Below are 12859 nucleotides of genomic sequence, written 5' to 3'. Positions count from 1 at the left end.
ACAATACAAGGAAATTTAAAAACACAATAACAACACAAATAAGTGGGATGGTGAAACCCTCTCATGGAATCTGCGTGGCTCAGGGCTTCTGATTGACAGCTAGGCCTAAGTCTTGGGGGAGTTACTAAGGAATCACCTGACCTATAGGAATCCAGAACTTAGAGAAGCTGGACCCACTTCCTCCCCACTACCACCCCAGCAGGAGCTTTGCCAAATAAGGATATAAGTGTTCTTAAGAATTGTGATTGGCTCAATTAGCGTTTCCTTGTCACTTGTACCTGGGTTAGATTTCTCATGAGATCGTGAGCCTGGACTCCACCAATGAGAGTAAAAGGCCAGTGATGATGGGGGGGGGTGTTTACCTTAGGGTATAAAGCTCAAGTTCTGCCCCCTGTACCCTGCCTCTCCCTACCATTTCCTATCGGTTGGGAGACCGCCTTTTCCTCTTGGGATCGTGATAAAATTACTTCCTACTTGAGTAGCCTCTGAGTTTAATTTAATTTTTGCAGGGGTTTAGTTTTTGTCCCATACACAAACAACATTAAGGATTTTTAAAATGTAACAGAATTTGGAGATGCATTTAACTGAATGCCAACTGACATCGATTTATTTGAATGAAATTCTGAATCCTTTTACATAGAAATCACTTTATTTTATTTCTTGTAGCATTTTATATTGATCATATCTAAAACCCAGTATAAGTTACCAAGCATGTAGCAATTACAGCTAATTAAAAGAAATACTCCTACTCCTGCTCCTGCTCCCACTACTACTAATTAACATTTACATAGTGTTTGTTATAAGCTAGGTACTGTGTTAAGCACTTTATAATCATGTGGCCTTAATAATAACTCTGGGAGATGGGTGCTATTATTTCATTTGCCCTTTTACACATTAGGAAACAGAGGTAAACAGAAGTGAAGTCACATAGCTAACACATTTCTGAGACTGGATTTTAACTCAGGTTTTTCTGATCACACATTTTCCAGCATTTTTATTTCTCACATTAATGCCAAATGACAAATGGATCTTTCATTAAGTTCTTATTCACCGCAACTATCCTGGTAGAAGAATACATCTCACTTAAAATGAGAGTACAATAAATCCAAACACATCTAGATCTATATTTACAATGGAATCATTCTGAATCTCAATTGTCCCAAGGGTCCTTTACTGTATTAACACTTCAAATTATAGGGCCAGCTACTTTCAGTTAATCTACTGCCAAAGATTTAAAATGACAGTCTTGTATTTTTGTTCCTCTTTTAGGATCCATGAAGATTTTCTGAAACATGAAGATTGCAAACATTTGTTTGCAAACATTGTAAATTTGTTATGTAGTAATGAAATTATGAATGTATATTTCATACATAAGGACTAAAATATACCCTTTCCAATGGTCCTTCAAGGATAGACTTTTAGTGTACTATCTTCAAATAAGCCCATGCTGCAAATTTATTTTTATAGTTTCTATGTCACAAAGAATAACCAAATAAAGTTTCTCATATCTGCTTTATATGAATGAGATTTTTTTTAAAAAAACTATTATTCTTTTTCCAAAACCCTAAACTCTAAAAAACCCTTTATTGTCACACAGACTAGAACTTTCTTAACCTTCTACCTATTTCCTCTTAACTCCTCTTGCTTAAAATTTTCCTCTTCTTTTCTTTTGCTTAATTCCTTTAATCTTTATTTCCCAATCCCATCCCTTCTACCTATAGAAATAATCTTCACTTGACTGAATTTTTTTTGTTTTTCTTTTGTCTGCCCCTCCAACTTGGTCAGAGACAGAAAGAGAGATTCCTCTTTTATATTTTTATTTTTTAAAAGCTTTCAAAGTTCTATTTCAACCTTTCCAAAAGATATTTCTAGTTCCTAGTCACCTTCCCTGCTTCTGTCACTGTGAAAATTTATGCCCATTATCCACAACAGGTTCTGGGCTGAGGTGACAGTAGGGGTGGGGTAGATTGGTCTGGTCATAAGATAATGAGGGTAATTGCTATTTAAAGGCCTCTCTTGACAATGCTGAAAGTCCTATGCTTGCCTAGGCTATAGATCTTCAAATCACATTTAGAATGCATATCTAACTGAGTATAATACATCAGGTTCCATCCTTTATGTGGCAGAAATTTTTTTTCCTATAATTTTCCCAGTCCCTACCAAGCCTTACTAATGAGTTGCAGACACAACTGGTAGTATTTTCCCGAGCTTTTACTGCTCATCTACCTGGAAGTTCTTGGAAGGCTTGTTCCTTCTGCTCCCTTTACGAGTAATGGTATTCTCATGCAAATGAATGCAAGACCATTTACTTACCAGTCTCTTCCCAGTAGCTTTTGCCTTCCCTTCTGCCTTCCCTTCTTCATGCACAAATGAAAAAAAAAATCAAAATTTGGATTTTGGGACCTAATTCTCCTTTATCCATCTTGAGTTTTGGGGAACTAAATTCTCCATCACTTCACACTGAACTAACCACAGGGGAGGGGTCCTCCAGCCTACTGGCTAACAGGTGGGAAATGACCTGCTATGTGCTAGATTGCAGATAATACAAAAGCTGCAGACTAGGTGATACCTTCCCCAACAGAGTCTCCCTCAACACTAACTGATAGGTACAATAGGAACAATAGGGTCACTGAATCAGCATAACTTTCAATAACTGGAAAGGCTATCTACAAGTTGACAGAGGAGAACTTTTGAGAGCTGCTTGTTGTGTTCTACTACCATCTCTGGCTTCCTAGGGAAAAACAGAAGAAAAAAATGCAAGTTTTGCAGCTACTTTGAGATCCTTGAAGCTAAATGGGCAATGCAGCATCTTGTAGAGTAAAGGGCTGGATGGGCTTGTCTGCGTTGCCCAGAACCAGCCTAAGAGATTTTGCTTTGAGTTCTGCTTTGCTATAACAACATGTTGAGAGCTAACCAGATGGCAGGAAATCCAGTTGCATGAATAGCTGGCTAGATTTGGCTACACTGTCCAGAGAGCCAATCTGGAGAGTTTTGCAAGTTCTCTGTCTTACATAGACTGTTCACTTTTTTAATGCATATCATATCTTTAGTTACTTTTTAAGAATCAGTATGGCTTTACCACTTCAAGAGTGAAGGAGGAAAAGAACTTCCAGTTAGTCAATCAATAAATATTTATTAAGTACCTCCTATAAGTTAGGCACTATGCTAAGGATGGGAGATACAAAGGGAGGAAATAGACAGTCTCTGCTCTCAAGAACCTCCTAGTCTAATGGCTGCCTAAAGGGAAATAAACCACTTAGATCCAACATATGTACTTTAACAAAAGCCTTAAATTCACATCATGCTGAATGACTAATAAATCCAACAAGAAACTAGAGTCAGTGATTTCTTCCATGACCAAAATACACAAAAGTCAGCCAGTTAGGAAAGAAGGCCGCTAGCAAAGCATATAAGGCAGAAGACTTCCAGAATGAGCAAATATTGGCCAGAGACACATATAGCTTATAAGGTTGTGTCTAAAGGCAGCAAAGGCAGAAGATTCCCTACAAAGGACCCAAGGAGGTCATAATGCCCCAGGTTAGAGACAGAAATTCTTAGAAGTGACAATGTCTAGAGTCTGAGACCTAGAAAACCTATGAACTCTGTCTTGAGAAGCCACAGAGGGCTCCAAAGATCTAGCATTGGGACCCTCAAAGATTAAGGGCAGAGCCAGAGGGTCTAATCCTAGAAGGTGGAAGTCAGTGCAAGAATCCAGGGCATTCAGAGTGAGACCAAGCAGGACCAATTGCTATACCAAAAGGCACAGCAAAGGTAGATATTTGTGTTATTGTTCAGTCGTTTCATTTGTGTCCGACTCTTCATGACTCCATTTGGGATTTTCTTGGCAAAGATGCCGGAGTGGTTTGCCACTTCCTTCTCCAGCTCATTTGACAGATGAGGAAACTAAAGCAAACATATTAAGTGACTTTTCTAGGGTCACAGCTAGTAAGTGTGTAGGGTCACATTTGAATTCAGGTCTTCTTGGCTTCAGGCCTGGTGCTCTATCCACTGTGCCACCTAGCTGCCCAAGGGTAGAGACCAGCTCTGACACAAAGCCTCACTTCAGGAAGCAAAGATGGAGATATACAGAAATACAGAACAAAATAAACAATTATTATAGATCTAGAGAGCCCCCAAAGAAAGAGCAAGTAACTCCGAAACAACTCTAATCAGGTACTCAAAGGAAAAAAAGCATGTTTTGGATAAGGGTTATATGAACACCTACAAAAAATAAATCAAGAGATACAAAAATGAAATAAAAGCTCTGGAAGAATCAGAAAAATAGTTGAGAACCGAAAGTGGTATACCTTATCCAAGAAATAGACTCACTGTAAAGGAGAACAGAACAAAGAAAAATCAATCATTCCAAGAGAGAGCAAGAAATATTATGACACAATCAAAAGACTGAAAAAATAGAAAAAAGTATAAGCTATATGCTATTGAAAACAACTGACCTGGAAAACAGGTCAAGGACATATAATTTAAGAACAATTTGACTCTCTGAAAACCATGATAACTTAAAAAAAAAACTTGGATATTATATTTTAAGAAATTGTCAATTAAAACTGCTTTCATCTATTAGAACCAGTGAGTAAAGATTGAAAGAATACATTGATTACCTCCTAAAACTCAAGAAAGAAAATTTCTGAGAATGTCAGGGCCAAAATCTAGAGTCCCCACACAAAAGAAAATACTATAAGCACTCAGAAAGAAGTTTTTTAAATACCAAGGATAATACAAGGGTTAGGCTTGCATAAGACCTAGCAGCTTCTACTACAATCCGAGAATATGATATTCTGGTGGAGGATTCTGGGAAGATGGCAGAGTTGGTCAGAAAATTCCAAGCTCTCAAGATTTTTCCTTACAAAAGAGATAAAATAACACCATAGAGCAAACATAAAGTGGTAAGAATAACTAAGAGTAGGGGCAGAACAAGGGTCCTCCTGGGACAGTTGGAGAAGATCTGGAGAAAAATCCCATGAGAGGTTTGGTCCCTGTGAAGAGTAAACACCTCCAGGTCAGGTCCTTAAAATAGCAAGTGGCAAGCCCTGGGGTTAGCTGGGTTGGGAGGCTGCCTTGGCCCCAGGCACAGGAACTTTTACCCCTGAGACAACGAGGGAAGTTGGGCATCTGAGCCGGGAAATAACAAGGGAACCTCTGCTGACAAAGAATGCCAGAGACACTGCCCAGGGTGAGAAGGAACCAGCACATGCCTGGTGAATGCAGAAACAGTGGAGCAGGGATGCCACTAGCTGTGGGCACTTATAGGAGGCTGGAGGTCTTGGTTTTGGTTCCAGGCGAGAGGTGAGAACTAAAGGAGGATCTGAAGCCAGAGGCACCATCCCCTATACCCCAGTACTAGAAGTAATTACAGAAACTAAGTCTCTACAAATAAAAAGATGCATAGGCAAAGGAGAAAGAATCCAACCATAGATAGAGTTACTACTGGAATAGAGAAGATCAGGTTCCCCTTCAGGGGAGGATACTAAAGTGAAGAAATCCTCTTCTACCCAAAAGAGTAATGTCAAATGGTCACCTGCCCAAAAAGAATTCATAGAAGAACTTTAAAGAGAATTTAAAAATCAAATGAGAGAGATTAAGGAAAAAACTTAAAAAAGAGGATAATCCAAGAAAAACAAGATAATGAAAATAAAACCAGCCATTTAGAAAAGGAGGTCCAGAATCTTAAGGAAGAAAATCACTCCTTGAAAATCAGAATTGGGCAAGAGGAAGCCAACGAAGTTACAAGAGGTCAAGAAATAATAAAACAAAATATAAAGAATGAAAAAATAGAAGAAAATATGAAATATCTCATAAGAAAAACATCTGGTCCAGAGAACAGATCAAGAGAAGAAAACAAGAATAATCAGACTACCTGAAAGCTATGATCAAAAGAAGAATCTTAATACGATAATACAAGAAATAATCAAAGAAAACTGTCCTGAAGCATTAGAACAAGAAGGGAGAGTAGAAATAGAAAAAATCCACCAATCACTATCTGAAAGAGGTCCTGCAAGGACAACTCAGAGGAATATATAGTCAAATTCTGAAACTCTCAGATTAAGGATAAAATATTAAGAGCAACAAGAAAAAACAATTTAAATATGGTGGTACCACAATTAGAATCATATAAGACCTAGCAGTGGTGGCACTAAAAGATCACAGGTCTTGGAATACTATATATTGAAGAGCAAAATAATTGGATTTCTGACTGAAAATATCATAGCCAGCAAAGCTAAGCATAATCCTGAATGAAAAAAAATTGGCATTTAATGAATTGTCAGACTTTAAAAAAAACCTGAACTCAATAAAAGATTTGATATGCAAGAGCCAAGAGAAACATAAGATACATACCAAAGACTAATTAATTACAAGGGACTCAATAAGGATTGACCTTTTATGTATATAGAATATAAAACATATGACTAAAACTGTTATTAGTAAGTGGGTAGTTCATAAGAAAGATTGGGGTAGAAATGAATATGACATGATTTTTAAAAAGTAAAACCATTCAGTAACAGCTAAAAAGAGTAATTATCTTATACAAATGAGGTGCAAGAGGAAGAGTTGACACAGACAATTTAGATGGGGGAGGAGGGCTGTTAGTTCAGGTTCAAGAGGGAACAATGCATATATATCTAGAACAGTATAAAAGTCTTCTAAATTCAGAAAGAAATAAAACACTAAGGGTCTAGGGAGGGGAGAAAGGATAATGGAAGGATCTCTAGAGGGGAGGGTGAGGGAATAGGTCAAAGGGGGGTATAGAAGAGTGTTTAGATTTATGGGAATGGGAAGATAAGGGATGGATCCTTGGAGGGTGGTAGGTTAAGTAATAGGAGGGCAAGGTAATGGGTAGAAGTAAAGTAGAGGAGTCAGGAGGGATAGGAAATAAGAGATATACACAAACAAAAAGAAAGATCAGGAGTAGAATTAGGGAAAGTATATATGTATGTATGTATAGATGTATGTGTATATATATCTATATCTATACATAAATATAGTCACCCTAATTGTAGCCGTGGGTAACAGAGGAGGGGTGATGAGGAAGGGGGGAAAATATCAAAGTAAAAAATGCACAGCAGAGAACAAAAGAAAACTTACAAGGAAGCAAAGAAAAGATGGACAACTCTCAATACAATGTGTATTATTTATTACATAGGCTTTCTTGAAGTGGAAATTTATTTATATTTTTGAATGCTCTCTTACCTTCTGCTATGCACATGACATGCTTTTTTCTCATTTTGTATTTAAGTTTTAATATTTAAGCTTATAATATGTTTCTTTTTCTTTTCTTATTGTGTGTTTAAGTTTTAGTATTTAAGTCTAAAATAAAAAAAAGATTAAAAAAGAATACTACATTCCAAAGAGCGAGAGATAAGTTTATAACCAAAAATAACATTCTTCAAAGCTGAGTATGATTCTATTGGGGGAAAATAGACTTTTAATGGATTAGAGTAATTTCAATCATTTTTGATTTAAAGACTAGAGCTGAGCAGGAACTTTGAAATACAAACACAAGCCTCTAAAGAAATCTAGGAAGCTAAACTTATTCGATCAACTAGAAGGGGCTAGATGATAATGTAGAGCTAACAGGACGGAGAAGAAACAAGTTTCCTTTTAGAACCTTAAGGCCTGCAAAGAATATTGAAGGATTTAAATAAGAAAAACAGAGGGTAGGTTTGCTTGTATTCTGAAGATTTTTGGAGAGAAAAGAAAAGAGGCAAACAGGAGGAATACAATGTTGTAGAAAGGAGGAAGAAAGTGTGGAATGTACTATTTCTTATAACTGGAGAAGAGAGGAGAGAGGAAGAAGTAGGGGGGAGAGAGAGAGAGAGAGAGAGAGAGAGAGAGAGAGAGAGAGAGAGAGAGAGAGAGAGAGACAGAGAGAGAGAGAGAGAGACAGAGAGACAGAGAGAGAGAGAGAGAGAGAGTATATGTGTGTTCCTGAGTATATAAACTTGCTCTTTCTTACAACTTTGTATGAGAGAAAGATACACACAAACATATGCTTTACATGGATAAACTTGCTATTTCTTATAACTGGATATGAAAGTAGAAGAGCATATGTGTGTGTGTGTACATATATGCTTGAGTATATAGATATATTTGCTATTTCTTATAACTGTGATATAAAAAGACACATGTGTATGTATGTATGTGTACACACTTATTCACATATGCATATACACACAAAGAAAAGGGTAGGAGAGTTTGTATCAAATGAACTTCCCTTTATAGCAACTGCAGCCACAATTAGTATTTTAAGACACACACAGTTTATTGAAGAAATTTCTCAAAGTCAACAGAGAAATAAGCAGGGACAGAGAGGAGAGCAGGTTAAGACAGGACAATCCTGCGGAGGGAAGAGCTAGAAGCAAAACAAGCTTCCTTATACTGAAGGAGAAATTAAAAGGAAAAAAAGTGCAAAGCAAAGAACCAGAATCTAAGGGGATCCTTTAGATTGCCTCTTAGACAACTGGGGAATGGCTAAAAAATTGAGGTATATTAATGTAATAGAGTATTGTTGTGCTGTGACAAAGAATGAAAGGAGACAAACCAGAAGAACAGTTCATACAAGGACAGCAACACTGTATAGAAAAAGAACTCTGAAAGACTTAAAAACTCTGAACAATTCACTGATGAACAATGTTAGCTGGCCAACACTGGGCATATGATAAAACATGTATTACCCACTCTTTTGACAGAAAGGTGATGAATTCAAAGTGCAAAATGTTACAGGATTTTATAATTTCCTTTTATTTCTCCTGCAACTTTTGGCTAATATTAACCTCACTTGACCAAAACCTTTCAGGTTTGTTTTGGGCATAACAAGTTTGAGATGCTACTGCACCAAGTCTGCCTGAGCGACTTCATGTTTAAACTGTGCTTAACATTTGGGTACATGTGCAGCCAGCATGCAGGAGATGGTGGCCCGGAAATGCCCTTGCACATTCATACTTGGACATGGGGAAAACTGAGATGGCATAAAACCCATTTCCTCAAACCTGTACCAATCAGCAGTTTTTACCCTTATATGGAAGTTATTTACTTCTGCCTATAAAAGCTATTCCAAGTTTGAAATTGGCATGGGTCACCCCCCAATTGCTTGCTGCCTTGGTGTGCTAATATATTACCTATGTCTTATTTCCTTAGTTTGCCTCACTGACCAGGGCAAGACTTGAATCAGGATTTCTTTTTCTTCACATCTATGGGTCATCCAGTCCAAAATGTTCAAAGGTAGTTGGTGATGTGGGGACTGAAGTTCAAAAGAGAGATTAGAACTTCATATATAGATATGGCAGTTATGTATCCAGAGATAATAACTAAACCCAAGGGAGCAGATAAAATAATCAAATTAGTTGGTATACAGAAAAAAAGGGAGAGAGAGAGACAGAGAGAGAGAGAGAGAGAGAGAGAGAGAGAGAGAGAGAGAGACAGAGAGAGAGAGACAGAGAGAGAGAGACAGAGAGAGACAGAGAGAGAGAGAGACAGAGAGAGAGAGAGAATGAGAATGGGCTCCAGGACAGAAGTTAAGGTACAACTAGTTAGTGGACATGACACAGATGGACTACCAAGACTAAGATGGAGTAGTCAGATCCAAGAATTGGAAGAGAACAGTATTATAAAAACCCAGAGAGGAGATAGTATCCAGAAAAAGGAGTGAAGGTACTGAGTAACGATAGTTTTTTAAAGGAATTTAGCTAAGAAAAAGAAAAGGAATGTAGGATGACAATTATCAGGGATGGTAGGATCTAGTGAGGGCATTTAAGTATGTATATATGCATGCATATTTGTGTTTACAGAAGAATGAGTTTAAATTATTAGATTTTTTCAACTGATGCCTTAAAACACCAATTGTGACTGCAGCTGTTATAGAAGTTTTTTTTTTTCCCCAGTAAACAAAAATTTATTTTTTTGCCTCTTCCTTCCCATTGGAAAAGAAAAAAGAAAAACAAAATCCTTATAACACACACAAACAAGAGTCAAATAAAAAATTTCCCCATTAGCCTTGTCCAAAAAATGTCTTTCTGCACCTTGAATCTATCACCTGCCTGACAGGAGGTAGGTATTATCCTTCATCATTGATTCTCTGGAATTAAAGTTGGTCATTGCAATGATCAGTTTTTAAAGGTCTTTCAAGGCTGTTGGTCTTTATGGTTTTGTTGTTAATATGTAAATTACTTTCCTGATTTAGTTCATGTCACCCCGCATAAGTTTATACAAGTCTTCCTACACTTTTAAAAACGATCTCTTTGTTCATCACTTATTATTTCATTATATTCATTGGACATAATTTGTTCAGCTATTCCCCAATTATGGGCACTCCCTTAACTTAGAATTCTTAACCAATACAAAAATAAGCTGCCATAAACCTTTTTGCACATTTAGGATCTTTTTCTCTTTAACTTCTTTGGGGAATGCACCTAAGAGTGTTTTGACTTTAATTCCAAATTGTTTTCCAGAATGGGTACACCAATTTAGTTAAACTAACATGGCATTAATGGACCTGTTTTCTCCTTCAGTCTCTCTAACTCCCCCTTTTTTTGGGTCACCTTTGTCAATCCAATTGCTGTGAGGTAGAACCTCAGAGTTAATTTAATTTTTGTTTCTCTAATTATTAGTCATTTGTAGCATTTTTCATGTAACTATTGATTACTTGGATTTTTTTCCTCAGAAAACTTCCTGCTCATATCCTTTGACTCACACTTATCAGTTGGGGAATGACTCTTGTTCTTAAAAATTTGTAACCAATTCCTTATATATTTTGGAAATGAGACTTTTAAGAGAAACATACTTTAAAGATTTTGTTCCCCAGTTACCCATTTGCATTCTAATCTAAACTGCATTGAATTTGTTTGTGTAAATATTTTAAGATTTTATGTCATCAAAATTGTCCATTTTTAAGCTTCTGTCACCCTCTCCATCCCTTGTTTGGTTATGAACTCTTTCCCTATCAGAAAGGTAACTTATTCCATGCTCCTCTAATTTGTTTATCTTGTCAGTTTTTATGTCTAAGTCATAGTAATGTGGAGCCTTTTATGGTAGACAGTGAGATTTTGGTCTATACCTGGTTCTGGCAGACTACTTGCTAATTTTTTTCCATCAGTTTTTGTCAAACAATCAACACTTACCTGGTAAGCTAGGGTCTCTGGGTTTGCCAAAAAATAAGTTTACTGTGTTTATTTGCTTGTGTTTTCAAACACATTATATAATATTAGAATAAACTATTCTCCAAATATTTGGTAGAATTTCCTTGTAAATCCATGTGGTCCAGATGTTATGAGTGATTGAGTGTGTGTATGTATGTGTGTGTGAGTGGGTGTTTATAGTTTGTTCAATAATTTTTCAGAGATTGGATCATTTAAATCACCTCTTCTTTATTCTGTTAAGGTATGCATTTTATATTTTTGTAAATATTCTACCATTTCATTTGTTTGCTTAATTGGCATATAATTAGGCAAAATAATTTCCTATTTTATTGCTTAATTTGTGTTGAATCTCTTTTTAAAATTTGTGATAATAAATTTGGTTTTCCTGTTTGTTTTTAAAAATCAATTTAGGAAATGGTTTATCAATTTTGTTGTTTTTAAAGCACTGAGTTTTATTTATTAAGTTGATGACTTTTTTGTTTCGTTTGAAATTTTGTTAAACTTTTCTTTGACTTTCAGATTTTCTATTTTGATGTTTATTTGGAGTTTTAAAATTTGGGTTTTTTAAAATTTTTCTTTTTAATTGTATGCTCCATTCACTTGTTCTTTATTGCTTTTGTTGATAAAAATCTTTAGAAATAGAAAATCTCCCCTAAGGACTGTTCTAGCTGCATCCCAAAAAACACTGCAGTTTCAGTGTTATCATCACATTAAACAAAATTATGTTTTGCTTCTATGGTTTATTTTCTGACCCACCAATTATTTAGGATTAAGTTACTTAATATCCAATTAACTTTTATCTTTTCTTTAGTAGTCTATTATAAAATATATTTTTACTGTATTTTGGTCAGCAAAGATATGTTTAACATGTCTAATTTTCTACATTTGTTTATAAGGATTTTATACTCTAATACATAGTTATTGTTTGAAAAGGTGTCATGTATAGCTGAGAAATATATATACACACATGCCTTCCTATTCTCATTCAATAATCACCAGATGTCTATAATGTAACTTTTCTAAAATTCTGTTCAAGTATTTAAATTTTTAAAATTTACTTTTTGGTTAGATTGATCTAGATATGAAAATGGGTATGTTGAAGATCATTATTACAGATTTAGTTCCAATTTCTCCCAGTAACCCATTAACTTTTCCTTTAAAAATTTAGCTGCTATCATGTTTGGTGCATATATATTAAGCATTTATATTAATACCTTATCTACAATATAGTTCAACATAACGTATCTTCCTTGTTTGTCATTTGGAATAAAGTTTCTCTCTCTCTCTCTCTCTCTCTCTCTCTCTCTCTGTCTCTCTCTCTCTCTCTTTTTGCTATTGCCTTATCTGAGAGATCATGATTGTTACTTATGCCTTTTTGATTTCAACAGAAGCATGATAGATAGTTCCTCGTTATAACTCTGCATGAATCATTATGTTTCAGATGTGTTTCTTATAAACAAGAACTCACTCTGCGATTGTGTTCCATTTTAAGGGTGAGTTCATTGCATTTACAATTGTGAATGCCAATTGTCTATTTTCTTCCAACCTATACCCATAATTTTTCCTTTCTTTGTTTCCTGCTCCTTCATTATAAAGAAGAGGGTGGTGAGAAAGAAGGAATGAGCTTAGCCCCAGTACTCTATGCCTAATACAATATTTTACTGCTCCCATGCCCCTCTTTTCTTTTGTCTAATACCCAATTTTTTTCC

General features: G+C 35.9%; 1 protein-coding gene across 1 annotated transcript in view; it reads right to left on the bottom strand.

Moving 5' to 3' along the window:
* DNAH14 (dynein axonemal heavy chain 14) overlaps positions 1–12859 on the bottom strand; it is a 377809-nt gene that overhangs the window by 285985 nt on the left and 78965 nt on the right. The window lies entirely within an intron of this gene.

The sequence above is a fragment of the Trichosurus vulpecula genome, chromosome 4, assembly GCF_011100635.1.
Source record: "Trichosurus vulpecula isolate mTriVul1 chromosome 4, mTriVul1.pri, whole genome shotgun sequence".
Lineage (NCBI taxonomy): Eukaryota > Metazoa > Chordata > Mammalia > Diprotodontia > Phalangeridae > Trichosurus > Trichosurus vulpecula.
Note: the sequence above shows the minus strand (reverse complement) of the source record. Positions and strands in the feature narration are given on the sequence as shown.